Source organism: Macrosteles quadrilineatus, unplaced genomic scaffold, assembly GCF_028750875.1.
Source record: "Macrosteles quadrilineatus isolate MER2022 unplaced genomic scaffold, UCM_ALF_1.0 Scaffold_4__1_contigs__length_99947679, whole genome shotgun sequence".
Lineage (NCBI taxonomy): Eukaryota > Metazoa > Arthropoda > Insecta > Hemiptera > Cicadellidae > Macrosteles > Macrosteles quadrilineatus.
Window position 1 is genome coordinate 76,070,858 of NW_026542597.1, and position 20,895 is coordinate 76,091,752.

At 32.9% G+C, this 20,895-nt stretch overlaps 1 protein-coding gene and 1 non-coding gene across 14 annotated transcripts in view; one reads left to right on the top strand and one right to left on the bottom strand.

Moving 5' to 3' along the window:
* LOC128993328 (basement membrane-specific heparan sulfate proteoglycan core protein-like) overlaps window positions 1–20,895 on the bottom strand; it is a 357,588-nt gene that overhangs the window by 113,592 nt on the left and 223,101 nt on the right. The window lies entirely within an intron of this gene.
* Trnar-ucu (transfer RNA arginine (anticodon UCU)) lies at window positions 14,646–14,718 on the top strand. Its single transcript has one exon. It is a non-coding gene; the product is annotated as a tRNA-Arg (tRNA).

Genomic DNA, 20,895 nt, shown 5'->3' on the forward strand with positions numbered 1-20,895 from the left:
AAAAAAATATCACATGGGTCACAATGACCTGTGCGGTATAGAATATGAATTAAAATACTGTACAACCAAGAAATCATTTTGGATATAGGCCTACTAAATTAGTATACACCAATCGTCAAAATCCATACACATTGAAATGTTTACTAATAAAACACCTAAATTGTCTTCTCTTCATCCAATCAGTCGGTAGTATTGAATATCTCGACAGGGATGCCGATACCAACGGGACACTGAGCTGCTTGATAATTCAATATGGCCAATATTGAGGGTAGGGACGCTAATGGGTATTGACCCCATTACCTGGGCATCACCAACAACAACGGCAGAAACTCTCCTCCGAGGACGCTGAATAATGATCATGTAATGTACACCGGCCTCTGCTGGGTAATGATGATGCAATCTACAAACACCGATCCCTACTAAGTAATGATCATATAATCTAAACAGATTTTTTACTGGGCCAGGATTATTAAATATACATCGACCTATGCCGGGTATTGATCATGTAATGTATATTGTTCTCTACTGGTTGGATCCTATACCAATCGATAATAAATATTGATTATGTAATTTATACCAAAATTTTGCTATGTAATGATCATGTCATCTACCCTGAATTCTACTGGGCAGTGATCATGTACTATATAGGGTATATTGTTCCCTACTGCATTGGATGAATCCTACACCGATCTATAATGAATGTTGATGATGTAATTTATACCAACCTCTGTATCATCATGTCATCTACACTGACTACACAGTATGCTGGGTAATGACATAGATAAAACATACTCCTCAGTATGTTTTATCTACGGTAATGATCATGTAACCTACGCGGACCTATACTGAGTAATGATCATTGTGATCTACACCTATCTCTAATGGTTAATTATCGTATTATCTACAAAGATACGTTCATGGTAAATATCGTTTAATCTATACCTACCTGTAATGATCATGTAATTTAGATAAATCCTTCTGGATAATTATAAGTTATCAATAAAAGTTTCTGTTACATTGTAATCCGAGAAAATACATTGATATGTTCCAGATTTAAAACTAAGCTGAAATGAGTTAATTATTTTATTTATTTCCATAACTTAGAAGGCCTACTATATCTCTAGTGGTAGGTTTTCTCTATATGTATTTAAAATTTGTATATATCACAACATTTTCCAATAAATGTAAATTAAGTTGACCTAGTTGTCTTATGAAGATGAAGATTTTACACACGCCTTTTGCACTATTGTAGTATTTTATACATTTAAAAAACTGAAAACAACACAAAACTGTACACTGTTTCAAATGTACAGTACTTACAAAATATTTAACATGGTAATTTTAATAATATTATATACTTTGGTATAACTTGATCTCAGGATTTATTTTGTTTTATAAAAAACTAAACGCACAAAATCTAATAGAAAATTACGTTGTTGTGAATAATTGAGGGTTATTTTGATTGTTTCGTTAATGAAAATATTTAACCAAAATATTTAATGAAAATATAACTTAACCAAGCAATTCGATGAATTTTGAGAGTCTAGTGGGAGGTGGAGTAGAACTGAATACTGGTCGAAATAAGTTATTTTTAAACAAGTGTAAATTTATTTGACTGATGCAAATGGAACTGTCAACATATATCTATGTCCGAATGTTGATAGTTTATATTTAGCTTTAAAAGACGGGTTTCCATATTAAATTTACATATTGAAGTAATTTAATACTGGAGTCAAAGTTAAACTATTTAGATTTGCGAAATAATAATAGCAGTTAGCTAAATATACTAAATCAATATATTTCACTTAAGTCATTTAAACAAGTTGGGATGGTAAAATACACTTACTTAACTCGACTCTCTGGCTCAAACGACATACCAAAGACTGTACCATATAATAATTTTAATGATACATACACATCAGTAAAATCATATTTTAGCATTTCTCTATCTGATTTTAATTTCAGCATAAGTCCGGTATTGACAATCAATTTTCAAAAGATAATTCTTGTTCACGGACCATATAATACGGTTTCACAAAGAGTATTTGTGTTGATGATACCGTCCTGAAGAGAAATATCGAGGATTGGAAATTTATTTCTGCACACTGATTCTGTTTCATCAAATGTTATCGTAGTTATCGATTAATTTGTATAAATATCCATATAAAAAAAAAAAAAAAAAAAAAAAAAAAAAAAACTATTTGAACAGCGATTTGTGCCAAGATCATGAGTTTTAAGACATCTTAACTGGTGAAGGTAGCTTTATAATAACGGCACAAACAGTTTTTATTGGAAAATAACTATAACCCCTCAACTTTTTATTTTTCAGAACCTAGAAATATTCAGGTTTGTTATCAAATGAAAAAAAAACCACAATAGGATTACTCAAAATTTTTCATAACAGTTAATCACAATGTAAGCCTCAAAACAATGCCGATTCTACTAAAGGTTTTAACACATTCAAAATCCTCCAAAACTATGTTGATTTTGTAAAGCAATTAAACATCACCCAAACGAGAATGATTAACCATTAACCATTATCACTTTATGGAATGTAAATAACCGCACAATGCAAAGGACGCAACCCATCCTACTTTTCCAAAGCACTTCGTGCAGTTTTATTTCCACTTGACAGTGTGTCCTGCGGGTGTCGATCAACACTTTGCAGCTCAAAATGACGGTTTTGTTGCGGACAGACTTCATCTGCATGAGAGAGGGACTCGCCACTGTGGTCATTACTTTACACACCCTTATACACTGTCCAGTGTCCAGCCTGTCTGTGACCGGAGATCAATACAAAATACCATGTGTTAACGCATATCAATAAGCGTAGAACTATTTACCAACCATTTTAATTTTGTGTGCATTAAAAAAAGGATAAAACTGACTGTTTGGAGAAACATCGTCTGTTAATCCAACCGAAATTTACATTGAGTATTTGCATACTTACTATTCTTTTAATGATTAAATGTAGGATTCATCCAATGTATCCAGTAGAGAACAATATTACCCTATAGTACATGATCACTGCCCAGTAGATGACATGATCATTACATAGCAAAGGTTGTTATAAATTACATAAACAATATTTATTATCGATCGTTGTAGGGTTCATCCAGTAGAGAACAATATACATTACATTATAATTACTCAGTGTAGGTCGATGTATATTTAATTATCCTGACCCAGTAAAAAATCTGTTTGGATTATATGATCATTACTTAGTAGGGATTACATCATCACTACCCAGTTTAGAGGACGGTGTATATTACATGGTTATTATTCAGCGTCCTCGGAGGAGAGTTTCTGCCGTTGTTGTTGGTGATGTCCAGGTAATGGGGTCAATACCCATTAGCGTCCCTACCCTCAATATTGGCTATATTGAATTATCAAGCAGCTCAGTGTCCCGTTGGTATCGGCATCCCTGTCGAGATATTCAATACTACCGGCTGATTGGTTGAAGAGGAGAACATTTAGGCTTTTTTTCTAGTAAATATTTCGATTTGTATGATTTTTGACAATCGGTGTATACTTTTTTAATATATCCGAAATGATTTCTTGATGGTATTTTTAGTTTGTATATTGAAATTACTACATTTAATATGCTGGTTTAATGCTTGGGGATATTAGAAGTTTAATGTGTTTTCGGTACACTTTAATTAGATATTTAATTGATATTTTATCATAATAGTTAAGTATGATAATATTATAGTTAAGTTTTCGTATCACTAACACTATTTTAGGCACTTTGGGCTTAATTATTGGATAGTTAGGCCGAAGCCTGAGTTGCGAAGTCAGCAACGACCCCCTAGGAGAGTGGAGAATCGGCGTAGGTCTGATGGTGATTATTGCACGATTGTTTGGTGATTTGCATCGATATATAACTAGTTACATATCGATGGTGATTTGTTTACAGTGACCGTTTATGAGCCATCCCTATACCAGTTAGACCCGGTTATCGGTGGGTTAACTTATCTAGCTAGTTATTAAAGATTTAAGCTATTAAATCTCCAACTATTGACACAAATATGCATGTCAAAACATCTATAATATGAAACAAAGCATCCACCAACAACACTCAAGAAACACGTATAACGATTCCAGTGCAATGACCAATTTTGTATAAGAAGACATTCTACGAGGGGGGAGAAATTTCCTTCAACAACCTTCCACAAAAATTAAAAAAAAACATCAATAAAAGGATGAAGATAACTCCCTTTAATGACCTTACTAAAGTATGCCAATATACATAATACTGACTTTTGTATATAATGAATGACCATTCCTATCCCATATGGGGCAGGCCTACTCAAATACGTCCTTCAAGGAAATTACAAAATTAGACAGCGCTGGTCCATATAGATGGGATGTCCACTTCAGTATACAAAAGTCAATGCTTATACGCAGTAATTTTTTGAATTTTGTAACAATTATTTTAGATCTAAACCGTCATTTCTGCACATTAGGCGTTTAAGTGTTTACTACTCTAAGACGTATAACTTCACTACGAGTACAGTAAAAAGCAAACACAAGCTATCATAAGAAAACGACACGAAAAGACGGCATGGCAAATAAAGGTTTCGAAAAATGTGTGATATTTTATATTTTTCTCTTTTAAATGGTGTTTAATTTTAAACAATACACACAGCACAACTATAAAATTACAAATCAGATCTCCCTTGGTTATCGAAATAAATAATTGTTTGCAGGCTATCTTTGTTACATAAAATGCTTAACAATAAATGTGTCACAACAATTAACTGAATTATTGTCCACTGTGAACAGTAAAAGGGACAATAAAATTCAACTGAATGAAACCATGTGTTATGTTATAGGCTTTCAGCAGTAATGCATTCAATTAGTTTTCACCTGGGGAAAATTCACCGGCCTAATAATACCCGTCATAATTGAGCTTAAAATAATATATTTAGCGTTTTATTATGACTGCTATTTAAAATTTAACGGACTCATTATATTTTTTCGGCTCTAAGTAATTTTTAAATAAAAAAAATAATAACTAATGAAAATTAACAATCATTTTTAAATTTTTACGTAAAATAACCGTTAATTGGACATTTAAAAAAATGAAATCAAGGGATATGTTTTAAAACGCACATTACAATGTTTATTTGCACATCCGAAAATATAGCTTATTGCTCTTGGATTTGGAAAATTGTTAGACTTATAATTCACCCTTAAACATATTATTATTTATTCATTATGTTTTTTCTTTGTTGATCCGGCTTTTTATAAACTGAAAATATCTACCTTAGTTCAAAGATTATAGACAAATTTTACCTTAAATTGTTTAAAGGCGTAGCGAACAAACTGAGATGAGGAAATGTAGGCGATTTAGCGATTCTAATAGCAGGAAGAAAAATGTCAGCTATCAAATGACAAAACAATCAATTTTGCAGACGAGTTGAAGAACCGCATGAAGATGGTCCAAGATTGCTTTTAAAGAGCACCAGGGATTGTTTTGAGTGGCGGATTGGGGTGCGGGCCAACTGTGTTTTGATTTATGACCTAGACTGTTATGAAAATCGTCAACGTTACAATTATCATTGGAAAACCCCTATTCTTAACCCCCTTAAGTGACTAAGGACAACAAGTCAGAAAGCTAAATGTGCACATCATTTTGTTAAATCAGTTTCGATCAAGTGAAAATACCAATTATACATAAGCATAACCCAAAATAAAAACGTACAAGTCAATTGGATACATGTGTTCGTTGGTATCAGTCTAAAAACGACTTTCATAAAATGACCGAAATTCTTTAGAACGATTTTTATTTCACTTAATGGTTTTAACATATTCGTCAAAGGAATTTTAAACGTTCTAAAACGATGTAAGGAACAAAAATGTTCTTAAATGTCTCATGTACAATAATACTACAAAAAAAGGAAATACGATTGTTAACCTTTAGATAGTTTTGGACGGAGTAATAATTTTAAATGACAAACATCCTCCGAAGTCACTACATATATGAATTGCTATATGTCAGCGTGATACTGATTATTCAGCAGTCAAATTCAATCTTCTGTCTTCGCTTATGATTGCTTCGAACAACCATTTGTCTTCTAAAATTTGTTGCAAAATAAGGTAAGGTATAAGTTGAAGAAGTAAAGTTTAACAGTGAAACTGAAGAGCCACGTTAATCAATGTAAAAAATATCTGTAAAAAAATATACCGGAACCAATGCAGTGTGTACAAAACTTGAAAAGTCGTAACTAATTCGTTTAATCGTTTACCGCAACATTAAACTATCCCCGCCACATTTCCCGCGCCAAAAGTGACAGCTGCGGTTAAAACATTCTCTAAATCACAATGATCACGCATTTCCACATTTTCCATCTGACACTTCCCCAAAGAGCGGAATGTTTTATCAGCTGCAGTCTGTGGTCGTAGTATAATTACTCACGTGGGATCCTATTTGCAGTTAATCATTGTGAATTGTCTGTTGGTTATAAAACTAATACGGAAGATATATATTGCTATGTAAAAATAACAACGGTTTCAAGTGCTATAGTATTTTTAAAGTTAGTACATCCTTTGAACTAAATAATTTTATATGAATATGACTTAAATATACATATATCTAATATATTATATATAAACCAACTTTTTGAGTTTTTTCATAGAGCACGAGCCTCAAAAATATGCTCCCAGCACATCCTATCCAACGAGCAATTTATTTTACCATTTTATTTTTCTATAACAAATTGATCATGTTTTCTAACAGAATATAAGGATCATATTATAACACGATCATTAGTTGGATGTGTTCATTGCAAATAATGTTAAAAATCTGTCTAGACCCTACTGTTTATAGACATTACTCTGTTTGTTAGTGAAAGAAAATATTTTCAAATATACTTATCTAATTTAGTAAAAAAAAAAAAAAAACTATTGTGATGCATACTGTACTTGAATCCCTTCTCTACTTACAATAAAAAAATTATACACTAAATTTTTGTTTACATGAAATGTGTGGATATCTTATAATATTTGACTTAAAATGGTTTACAATACCTGCATATAATATTTTGTAGTATCTTCTCAAGTCAGAGTTGCGTGTACACACATTTAATTCCCAATTGACTGTAGGCTACTTTTCCAAAAATGATCACCACAATAATGAAGTTGATCAAGCAGCTGGTAGTTCTATTTATCAATATTTTTTATTTATTCATATCAAACTTTTCCCCAAAAATTGAGCATTTAAAAATAATCTTCTGTCGGTTTAGTCAGCTATTATTTCTAGTTCACCTCCATTACATATGCTTAATCAGACAAATAGATAATTTAATACAACTACGTATATCTATTTATTGCTAACATAGTAAACTGAATTTCCGCAATATTTGGTATTCACACGACATAAATGAAGTCATAAACGATGTTAGCGAAATGACGTTACCTTATGGGTATGACCGACGTGAAACTCAATAACCGGACGATTCGGTTATTTATAATGTGACAATAAATGTGTGATTATGAGACTACGGTGGGTAATACAATAACATCATGACAGGGGCTGTTATGAGATAACAGGGTGTGCTGTGCGCGCGAATAAGGGGTGAACCGATTATACACAATTATAATGGGCAAATGAGGATGTAAAACGTCAAATTAACATAAAACGTGACAATTCTTATGAACTTTAGACATTTTGTTGTTGTAAAAAATGTGCAGTGTATTAAAAAAAAAACTACGTCGAAGGTATATCACTCTACGGTAATTTATTTTTGTTTAGTTTGTACTGAATGACTTTATGATAACAATTGAGGATTTATAAAATCGGCCCCACAATTTCATGTTTTTAATTATTAAATTTGTTGAATGTCTCACAGGCCAGATACTAAAGCAAAGATTACAACTTTCCCTATCGTAATTAAAATGAATGACTTGTGGACCAAATTTTACTTTCGCCAATAGAAAAAACATGCTTTACAAACAAAAACTGTATTTTATGTTCTTATTTGAATTTACACGAGGATAATCGAACAGAATTCATTTTTAACAGGATGATACCAAAAGCTAAATAATCAGTACCAAGTAAACATCGACGAAACACGAACAAAAATACAAAAGACCTAAACTAGTTCATATTTGTCGGAACTACTATGAATAATAACATACTACAACACTATTACAATTACAAACAAGATAAAAACATCCAACACAAAATATTCATAAATAGTCCATAGACAATAATATACTTATCGCAAAACGTCGAAACAAAATTACGAAGCTGTTTAAACGCTGTGTTTTATTAGCTGCGGCCGTAAGTTTTAACTGGACAACCGGGAATAATCGGATGTAAACAGATCGTGAAAACAACAGTAGAGAACAACGTTGTGCTGCTATAATTCAATATAGCCAATATTGAGGGTAGGGACGCTAATGGGTATTGACCCCATTACCTGGACATCACCAACAACAACGGCAGAAACTCTCCTCCGAGGACGCTGAATAATGATCATGTAATGTACACCGGCCTCTGAACTGGGTAGTGATGATGCAATCATTAACTGACGAATATTTACTTTAGTCTTAACATATTTTATTGAGTGAATTAGTGCATAAAGTGTTGTCAAAATGTACTAACGCATAGTTTTTAGTGTGAATTATTGGGTCAAGTTGGTTACGTTTGGTTAAGAAATTAGTCGACGCTGTTGGAAAAAAAGTTTTATTAATTTACAAGGAAGCCTAATGTACACTGTATATTTTCTTGTTAAGTTTCATACGAATGTTAAATGTTTGGCCGATATTGTATTACATGAACAGTGAGTTGCAGAATATTTTAGCTAGCACAAAAAACTTCATTTTCGTTTGTGTTATCAAAACCTAACTAATTTTGTTAGAAATCTTACGACAGTTAGGAAATATTTCTTAAATAAACTCGTGGCGGTAAATTTGGCTGAAACCTTAGATTAAACCGAGAGAGTAGTATGATACAGGCAATGACGATAAAGTACAATTTACGTAAAATAATATACTAAAAAAAAAATCCCTGGCCTATTTTACAGTTCAAAAGTAATGTCGAAAAAATTCAGATATGTTGCACCAAATACGTAGAGGGGTACTTTAAACATTTCAAGATAACATTAAGAATAAAAACATGATAAACTAAAATATATCCATTAAAAAATCTCAACAGTTCTTGAGTTAGTCTTTCAGGTTGGCAATGCTCATCACGTCTTGCTGAAGATTACTTTTCTGATGTACCTCAGAAACACTTATAACGATCATGTAATTGTCTTCAGTCAGAGCTGAATACTGAACATCAAGCTATAGTCTTATGGGTTAAAGTTTAGATTGTTTTGGCGCTCCGTGGGGTTTCTTATTATGACTTTATTGTAGCGAGTGAGATAAATTTTGTAGTATTTTACAAATTTTAATTAAAAATATTGATGCATAAAACTCAGTTTTAATGCATTTTTTGCATACGCCCATTCGAATTATTAGCTACATACGAGGAAAATACAGAGGGGGTGCAAAAATAGTTATTTAGCAACGAAACGGCCAATCGAAAATTATACTTTCAAACTAACAACAGGACCTAATTATAAGGTCAAACCGTAAGTTTCGATCTTATATTTGTCATGAAATTGTTTTATAGGCCACTCAAGTATTATACATATAGTTCTTCTACTTCATAAAAATAAGAGGAAGGATAGTGCCATCTGAAATTTAGCCTAAAATAGCCAGGAAAACATCTTCTTCGTCAAACGAATTCATCAAGATTTTACCATAGGATGAGAGGTCGTATCCAAAGTCACGAAAATTGTGAGAGTCAAAATTCACAATGTGTTGACAATCAAGGGGTAAAGTCCATAACAAAATTCACAGATTAGGACCTCTCATAAAATATATGGTTTAATTTTAATATCATTCGTACTAAATCCTATTCTAGCATAAGTCTTAACGTCTTATTGCAGTCTCGGATGCTAGTGAAGACAAATGGATGCTGTATTCCTCTCGCGAAGACGGAAGATTGGATAAGTCAAGGCAAGTTAGATTACAATGAGGCGTGCATTAAGATCGCAAATTGGCGAAAGTCAGGCACAAAATTCATCACCTGGCAGAAATAGCGTTCTGGAACGTGAACTAATCCATCAGTTTGATAAACAGATCAACGGCAGACACAAATATAACTTGTACGATCATATATACATAATATATATATCATATATCATATATACGATCATATATAAACATAATATATTCAATGTAATCTCAACTAAATTCAACAGTAATATACAGACTGCTGTGCTGATATTGGTTTTTACGATAACACCAAACCAAGAGTCGAGAAATCTTACAATAAAGGTCATAGCTATACTACTTTTGCCTTTTGGTAAATGGCCATTGAGAAAATAGTTAGACCATTGAGCTGTAGCCAGTTTTATCAAACGTGGTTTAATTGACCCAACGGCAGAGAGTGGTGATGTAAAATGCCATATTCTTAATTTACGTTATCAACTGTTAGGATGTTTACTGGTAAAATAGCCTGTGAAAGTTTTCTTTGGGGATATTGAAGCAAAGCTGATGGTATGAAACTCCTTGCTCCAAATAATCTTGTGACATTGGTTCACTACTATAGTTTCGGATTAGGTCTACTAGAGTCCATTTTAAGTCCGAAACATATCACTTATCCTTCCAAGTAAGGAAAATCCTTCAGAACTATTAAGAATCTACATACATAACACCAATACACGACGAAAAAACATTTAAGTACTATTCCTTTCCATAATTAATTTATAGGCTACTAGCAGAGTACCCGTCCTTCGTACGGGGTTGTAATATAAGTATAAAATGCTTATTGCAGTTATACTCAAGCTTTGCGTTTGCAATAAGGGAGGACACAGTTTGATAAAATTTATTTTTTTAAATTTACAGTATTCTATAGTATTACACATCTACCATAGCCATAATGTTCTACCACTTCACCTAAACAATAGAGAAAAATAAATTATCAACAATTTGCAAAATATCACAAATTATTCATGAAATGAAAACATAAACATAACTGTAAACAATCCTACTTTGACAGTTCTCATTGCGAATCACAGTTTTTTGTTGCTGCTTAGTTCAAATTAGCTGTTTTCATAAATGCAAAAAAAATATAGTTCTGCACCCTGTTGGTAAATCTTATAATTGCTTTTTAATGCTTTTCCATATCATAAAACCAACTTTTTTAGTTGAAACAGCTGACTAAATTCTTTAATTCCCTTTAAATATGAATACTCATAAGGTTAACATGGGGAATTACAGAGCCTATGGGGCGGAGCCCGAAAGGATTTTTGAGATAAGAATATGCCTATATGTTAATCGGGAATGTAAGCTATCATCATGCCAAATTTCAGCCCAATCCGTCCAGTAGTTAAGGCGTGATTGAACTTCAAACAAACAAACAAACACACAAACTTTCACATATAATATTAGTAAGATTAAAAAATCTACTCAGTGAAGAAACGGAATGTCCACAAGCCTTAAAGGTTTCAATCGATTCCTTTAAGGAATTTAAGAAAAGTTTGAGAGCAATAAATCAAGTAAAAAACACTAGCTTGGTTTGTGATTTGATTTATTGACTTAACTTTGTCCACAAATCAACAAGATTGTCGGCAGAATGATGTGACATCCATTATTTCCTAGATGTATCGACGGCTTGTCAATGCCGTGGTCGGGTGACGTTATCTGTGTCACTGTGCTGGTGTGGGAGGACTGGACTGACATCATCTGACCACATATCTCGCCTACTGCGAGACAAACGGCCGAACGGCTAGAGAACCAGGGCCCGTAGACAATGTAAGACTTTGGCACCAGGTTGGAAAGTTCCTATAGGACTTAGAAGACTAAAGTTCCCAGGCAAATTTCGATTCAGTTATTTAAACATGTACCAAACTTTCTGTTCCACCTGCAACATAGCCTGGTGTAATAGAAGAGGTTTCTGGTGGTCTACAGCAAACAATTGAATTCACTCAATAGATGGAACTGCTAGAATAATGTAGAAGGGCATGTTTGTGTGTTATGTTTGTGTGTGGTACACTTCAACATAATATTTAAGGTGTACACCATAAATATGTTTCCAGGTATTATAGTATAATTTTACATTCTTTATATTTTAAATTTTTACCATACATTTTTGGTCCTTCGAACCAGATTTTAACGAAAGAGCTGGGGACTTAAACATTTTTTTATTTTCCAATAAGTAAGGCAAGGTTTAAAATAAATTGGAAATGTTCAAAGGTTAATTGAATGCAGGAAAGAGATTATTATCTTTATCGGAGTTCTAGTAAACTCAAACCTTGTTGAATATAGCACAATCCTTCGAATACTGCAAATATATTTGTAGAACACACCTACTAGAGCATACTACAAGGTGAGCATGAATGGAGGTTAAGTGTGATTCTTTACGTATCTTTGTTGGTGACTAAGATCAGATGTTTATCAACCCGTAAACTAGTTACACAAGATCAAACTCAGCTAAGATTTTAAGTAGAGAAAATCCAACAGTAATTTATGAAGAAACATTTCGATGACTTTTCAAATTCTTACAAACCACCTAATTTATAAAACTAGAAAGAAACAAAAATAACAAAAATCCCGTTTTCACATAAATTACAAACACACTGAACAAATAAAACAAAAATGAAAACACTCCAGGATACCAACTTATCAACTAACAGCTTTATCAGTTAACATAATGAAAATATAACCGACGCGACACCCAGCTTTATTTTGTACAGGGATTACAACTTTAAAAAAGTTAAAATTTCATTATGCCCAGAGCACTTGGAGGGGGGGGGATGTTCTCATAAATCAAAAGCCGCCCTTCGCACCCCTCCTGCAATCTGGTTCTCAAAGAGCCTCTAATGCTCAGTAAATGGAATCTCGGGTCATCTACAAAGATGTTCAATTCAGCCACAGAGGCGCTTTTTACGCGTTTGATGTCATAAACAAAATATCATTCCCGACAACTAAGTGTTTTGTCAATTTTCGCTTGTTTCAACGTAAACAGTTTGGAGGAAAAACTTGGTTACGGTGAGAAAATTTCAAGTGTTATTGTTGTATGCTATTTGAGACAGATGCAAAAAACGTTCATAGAACTAGCTTTTGGAATTTATAGTCGACCATAGCCTGATAATTCTACCATGTATTTAACTGTAGGTAACATATTATTGCAGTCTAATCATCCACACATAAACCTGGCCTGAGGAAAGTCAATTCTGATTTAAAATTAACAAGAAAATACAATTTTACCAATGACTACTACTCAAAAGTATTTTGTCCTAAAGGTTTGCCAGCCTACTACTTTAGTCAACTATTACGTGGGAATGGCGTGTTTAATTCCCGGCACACCAACAAATTCAGATGTGTTAATCTAGTATTCGAGTTTCTAATAAAAATAAAATCCATATAAAAAATTATCACACAAAAATGTATTCACTTAATTACTTCTCGTTCAGTGGTTCTTAAGAATATAATTCCATCAGTGAGATTAGCATAAGGCGATAATATTAATTGAAAAGTGCATCTTTAATACGATTACCATCGGCCACTGGTGGAGGCTCATTTCAAGATCGCTCACTGAGGAATGTCGTCTAGATTAACATTTCAACTTAGAGCGAATTATATAGGCAAGAATGTTGGATTTGCTTCTTTCATTAACAGTTGCTCATTGAAAAAAAGGTTTCCGAGTAAAGTGGTAAATTATACACAAATCCTATAAAATGTAAGTTTTGCGGTTATTTGAAAACTGTTTGTTGAATGAGATTGTTTTGTGTGGCATTTTAGGTGGGGATTATTTTAATTTTAATAATATCTAGCCATTGGGAAAATCAGTTTTGTAGTTTAGGCGATACCTGTAAGTACTACGACGATTGGTAACATACCAGTATATGCAGAAAGAATTTTTCACTACAATGCAGTTAAGTATGGTTATGTTCAGATTTGCTTAAAACGCACTAATTATAACATATCTTCAAGTCAATACCACATGGGAATCTTGAAAGTCCAAAGGAACCTCAAATCATATGTTTTGCGGCATTTTAACCCATGACGGCTGCTTATAGAATTTAAAACTGCAATTCACCATAACCCATTTACGAAATTGTGTTGACAAAATTTTGGTTTCGCTTTTTATTGATTGATGAAACATTGTGCTGCCCAGACATTCAATGTTCGCAACCTATTAACTGTGACAGAGTATCAATAACCGAGCCTTTGCGTGGAATAGACCGTGATTAAGGATACTGTAGCCACGAAACTGCGCGACATGCAACCGTTACTGTTATTTAATAGGTTATTTAACATTTTATATCGGTGACTTTCACTACCCAGTTATATAGAACATAATAGTAACCATCCGAGTATCCGTAAACAATTTAGGTAAAGGAAGTTTGCTTGGATATACATTTTAAATACTAGTAAATGTACATATAGGCATGCTAGTATACATTTTAAATACATGGACATAAGGGCAGCCAAAAGAGTACGCGTCCAATGCAAATGGAAGATAACGCTACATGGGAATAATAATTGTAAATAATATTGACAATTACTGAAACAGCTATTAATTAGTAGCTATTTTGACTCCTATATGGTAGTGACATGCGCCAACTCCCTCAGTCAAACAAGTCCCTGTGGCGCAGAGGATAGCGCGTTGGACTTCTAATCCAAAGGTCGTGGGTTCGATCCCCACCAGGGATGGAAAGTTTTACCTCACTATTGTAGAACCATAGTCAATGGTAGAACGCTACCAAATCCTTTGTTAGGAATGAACTCAATTAAAAATCAGTGTAGAAAACGACTACTAACACCATTGGTTATAGAAACACAGATTAGATAATTAAATCTTTTTGTTATTATTTTGAATTTTTTTAGGCAAATCAACGGTTTTAGGTTAGTATTGTAATTAAAAAAAAACTTTAAGGTTTTAAATACAAACAAAATTTCGAATAATGTTTTAGATTCCACACAGTAACATAATACACATTTTTTCTAATCTTTAACGTTTTAAAAAACACCATTGGTTATAGAAACACAGATTAGATAATTAAATCTTTTTTGTAATTATTTTGAATTTGTTTAGGCAAATCAACGGTTTTAGGTTAGTATTGTAATTAGTGACAAATTAATGTTTGCTTAAATTATCCTAAAATAAAACAAATAAAAACTTTAAGGTTTTAAATAAAAACAAAAATTCGAATAATGTTTTAGATTCCACACAGTAACATAATACAAATTTTTTCTAATCTTTAACGTTTTACAACTGACCTGAAAGTTTAGGATATACGAACGAAAATTAAGAATTAGGCCTACATGATAAATATTGAATTATTAGTTCATTATTGAATTATAATGATTGGACTTATATGCATTAACCGTATGTAAAGTGTCATACCACTTTAGCATTATTATGCTAAAATATATTATTTCATCCATAAATTGTGTAAAAAAGCGTAAAACATAACCCAGATAAGTAAACTATATTCTTTTAAATGAGCATTTTCAGTGTTCCAAGATAAAAGTTAGTTTTTTACTACTGGCAAAAAGACGAAACCCTGACAAGTTCATGGACCATTGACTCTTCACAGCTTTTTGCCGAGTCAGCATCTGTATACACTGTTGATACTCTGGTGGTTTAATATTCTCAAACTTAGGTCATCTATATAATATCCGCCCTGGAGAGAAAAAAAAAACTAAACTGATTCCTTACAACGTAAAATACGCTTTTCAACGTCAGTAAGAATATATCCATCCATAAAAATAAGACATACCTGATTAATAATGTAATAATTTTATTTTATGATGAAAAATAATCCTATTACAGGATAATTAAGGTCAATATGAATCGCGTACTTAGCGTTTCGACGTATTTCCGGAAGTTGTAAACTAAATATAATAAATCACATCAATATTCAGCCAAGCTCATGTATTATGATTGACACCCCTTTAAAAACGTCTAAAAAAATTATTAAACTTAACACAATTTTCAACTCAACACATTTTAATTGTTAATCACTATGCATCACTATACTACTAATTTAATACGGATTAACGTCCACACTAGTGACTATGACCACTGACTCCCGCAGTACCACTCTGATGATTAGACCAATTCGTAAATTACAAGGCAAAAATAAGGTTCGAATTCCACTATAAACTGTAGGTCCTAGTTGCCATTGGCTGTATGGCTAATTACCTGTACTGTCTAAGGAATATGTTGTCTTAGTCAGTAACAAGACTACAAGATAGGGCCACTCATCCTACACTCATCTCCATTCATACTTGGCTTAAAATGCCTACCTTCGTATGGTCGCCATTCCAATTCAAAGTAAAAAAAGTGTTAAAATATTTTATTAAATAAATTTATACACATAAACCCACAAAAATATAGCTTAAAAACATTAATAATGAAAAATCTATCCACAGAGGTATCTAAACTTTAAAGTGATATTTTCTCAGTTTCCCTCTAACGAGTTCACAAAGAACTTTGTTTATGGAACTCATTACAAGACAAAATATTGGGACATTATCACCAGGGTGATAAAAACCTGCGTCTTGTCACGGACTTTTAAATCGTTAAATAATATCGGCCAGAGTTTTAGTTTTAATTAAAAATTGGCTTCGTCGTCTCTCGCCACTTTGAGGTCGTTAATTGCAGGAGCTGTAATGATGAGGAGTAGAGGGCTAGAGATAGTGTCTGGTAAGAAATAGTACGTTAGATTTTAGTGTTACTACTAATACATCATGATTTTATGAAACATTACATTTAAAGCCTATTTAGTAGTTAATTATTGAACTCAATTCCTTTGCAATATGTCAATAAGCTGGTGTATAAATACGTAATTGTCATTATAAAAAGATTCTAGGCTTAGTAATGAACACCATTCATAAAACACACTCCTCTCTCGGTAGATATTCTTATTGGTCAGCCAATGCTAATTCTGTACGGGTTATGATAAGGGTGTTTTGTTGTTTAGTGTTTCTTGCTATTTATCCTATTTTAAAAGTATCCAAACCAAATTAATCAATATAATTTTCCACAATCGTGGTTTCTATGGTATCTATTTTTTTAAAGAAAAATATTAAAAATTGTAAAATGGATCTTAAAGTAACGATGAAACATAGGTTGACATCATTGCTCTCAAACGTCACCACACATTATACAGGAGTAAAACTAGGCTCTAGATTTTACAAAAGGTTGGTAAGTATACTCGTACTATTAGAATTGTATGTCAATACATAACGGTTTCCTATATATCGTAAAACGAATAGAGCTTATGTCAATCTTACAACTTTTACACTTAATTTAAAGTTGAATTTCGTCATAGTTATTTTAATAAAACATTGACCTTCGAAAGAAGATAATTTCTTACTCAGTATTCTCATGTTTTTCTAAATATGATTGTTTAACATAAATCACTCAGCTAAGCGGGAGGATGATTAGAAACCCGTTACGATGGATTTCGGTGACACATCTGAAACCTGTGAGAAATCGTGCCATGACTAACGGCTAAATATATTCATAGTTAGCTAGGAATCTCAAAATTAAAAGTTAGCAAAAAACTACAACATTAATTTTACCAGCGTCTTTATTATAATACTTGTATTCCAAATCATTCGAAAAAAAACCCTCTTAACAGTCGTAATGCTTAACTTGAATAATGTGGAAAGAGTAAATATGTAAATATTTTTGTGAAAAAATGAGGTTAAGCATTATTTCCAGATATTTTTTGGCACTTCTGACACTTTTTAAGGAAGTTAGATCCATAACTAAAACCCTGAACCTTTTACGCTAAAAATAGAAAATAACTTAAGTTACAAATTAAAATAGTCGTTTATTGCTTACATACGCACTACTATTTATTTTATCCGAATTTCTATTTTAATTGCAGATCCTATGTTTTATTTAAATATGAACCGCAAAATTATTCTAGTTATAGAAGGATTATTCTAGTTATAGAATTTATAGTTCTTACGATTGTACAAATTTATGCAAAAAGGCATAGTTTGGAAAATATTTACATGGTTTTTTTAGTAGGCTAGAATACTATATTAAATACGTTTCTTACACTTAACTAAACTGACAAAACCATCGTAAAAAAATATGAAAAGTAAAAAAGATTGGCTTAAATATTTAAGATAGTGTATTATAAATTAACTACTTGATTGTTTCCTATTCTTGCAGAATTAATTGCCTTCGCTCGATGGAACTTGGAACTTATACAAATTGTTTGTATTTTGACGGTTCTTACACCTTAGTCAACTAGATAAAATAACTTATGTTTAGACTAAGATAAATAAACGCCAGTTAATGATTGCATCGCTATTACCCAGCAGAGGCCGGTGTACATTACATGATCATTATTCAGCGTCCTCGGAGGAGAGTTTCTGCCGTTGTTGTTGGTGATGTCCAGGTAATGGGGTCAATACCCATTAGCGTCCCTACCCTCAATATTGGCTATATTGATGTAAAGCATCAGACTATTCCCCACTGTCCTGTTAAAACTTACAGCGACTGTACACAACACAAACCATTGTCGTAAAAGTTGCATTGGTGATTTGGTAATTTAAATTCAACCACACCTAAAGGGATAAACTTTTCCTGGATGAATTAATTTTTTTAATTAATTTTAAAACTATTTTATTAGGGTTGGTAAAATTATGATACCAAAAACAAATTTTAAACGATTTTGAAAACCATTATTAGTGTCACCAAAACGTAAAATATGACAAATGCGAGTGAATCATAGGGGATTTTTCTGGAATTTTATATGCAAATTGTTATTTAAATCCTGATTAATTCTCAAAAGCCAAATGTGTTTGGTTTTGTAATGGCAAAAACACTGATGTATTTAAATATACGTTTTATAAGAACGGAAGGACAACGCGATGGCCAACCTAGGAAAATAGGGAAAATATTTTGCGTTTTCCTACACCTTATGCACTTACTGTACGAGGGATACCTCGTACAGTAAGTGCATAAGGTGTAGGGATATGATAGTATTGATTTCTTCACAGTTATATACGTTGTTAGCGTAGAGGCCCTCAAAGTGTCCATGAGTAATATTTCCCATATTGTACAGTATATTGCCAAGGTTTTTTTTATACAGTTAACATTATCATCCTCCTCAAGTTCTTAAAACTTGCATTTACTAAAACTTAAATATGTTAAAGTAGTTTTAAAGTGGCTAGCGTCTCATAATTTAATGTGAAAGTCTTCCGGGCGGCTTCGGTCCAGAAAGAGCTTTTTATCACGGACACGAGTCCTGCATGGATCACTCTCAAGCAATCGGGTGGCAAGGTGGGAGGCCACGTTGACTAACCCTCCCATACCAGCCAGGGAGGGACTGGCTCCTGGTGGAGGCCTTCATTACACGGTGTGGAAGACCCTAATTCAAATCAGGGTCGATCTGCTGATCTGTCCACGCCTACCAGTCTTGTACATTAGATGATCTTTTACAAGCGAATGACAAAGCCATATCGGTAGCTAATTTTTGGAAAAGCGAAGTCTGATTTCCGGACACGGAAAGTAAGAAAGTATTCAATGCGAAATTGAAGTCTTTGATCACCGGAATATCCACAAATATTTCAGTTCAATCATATACACATTAAAATTTACCACTTGTAATTTTTCTATTCTAAAAACATTTTTTTACATTTTCATATGGCAACTATGTGTCATATTCACACAAATTCCAAGTTTGGTCATTTAACACTCAAGAACTTAGGTAAAACTTGACCTTCCAGACGACTAAATATCGAGCAAGTATTTCAATTTATATCGCAATATACCTACTGGGGACGGCTGTCGTCTGTTGCATGCGCTTGTCTCTCTCAATCTATCTCTGTCGCTCTACTGGCTTTTAACGACTTATACCCACGATCACTGAGTTAAACAACAGAACTGTGCGCTGCGATTGAATATACGTATACGTTTCATTCAAATTCACCACAAAAATCAACGGTTTGGATTTATTCGTGTGTGAAACCTTTCATTGAAAGATCCAAATAATTTTAAATTACGAGCTGCAGTATCAGGTGTGAAATTACAGTTGAAGAAAAAAAGAATACACATTCATACCACATTAAATACATCGTGGTCCAAAAAGCACTGACACATTTTAACATAAATGTTAGCATTGTCTCACTCTAATTACTTCGCCTCACTCCAGATTTGCAACGTGAAGGCACGTTTCTTTACCAATTTATTTGTGGTAAATGAATAACCATTCACAAAACTTCACAAAACTTTCAAAAGTCAAATTTTACGTCCTTCAATTTACTTTAAATTTACTTTTAACCTTCATAACCATTCATGCGTAGCCTAAAGATGCAATGTTGACTGTTATCACAGGCAAAATACCATTGAATAATTAAATAACTTACGTCATCAATCCATAAATTGCTGTGGAGTACGCGTTTCAACCATCAGGTCATCCTCAGCTCCACTGTCACTAGGTTGAATTTGCTTCTATGTTGCATTATAGCAACAGCGTCGATATATTAAATAAATAGTCCATCGACGCTGTTGCTATAATGCAACATAGAAGCAAATTCAACCTAGTGACAGTGGAGCTGAGGATGATGGTTGAAACGCGTACTCCACAGCAATTTATGGATTGATGACGTAAGTTATTTAATTATTTGATAACTCAATCCGTTGTGCTACAATCTCAGTATTAAAAATACCATTGGACTATGCCATAATAGTCTGGGATGTTATATATTTACAGCATTTATATTAAGTTTATATTAGACCTGCATTTCATCAGTTAAAACTGTAACAATTGTGTTTCGTGTTTTTGTAGGATGCCATTTCCAAACACCGCCTTCCAGTAAGCATGTTAATAACACTTAAGTTGCTTTGTTGACACAATA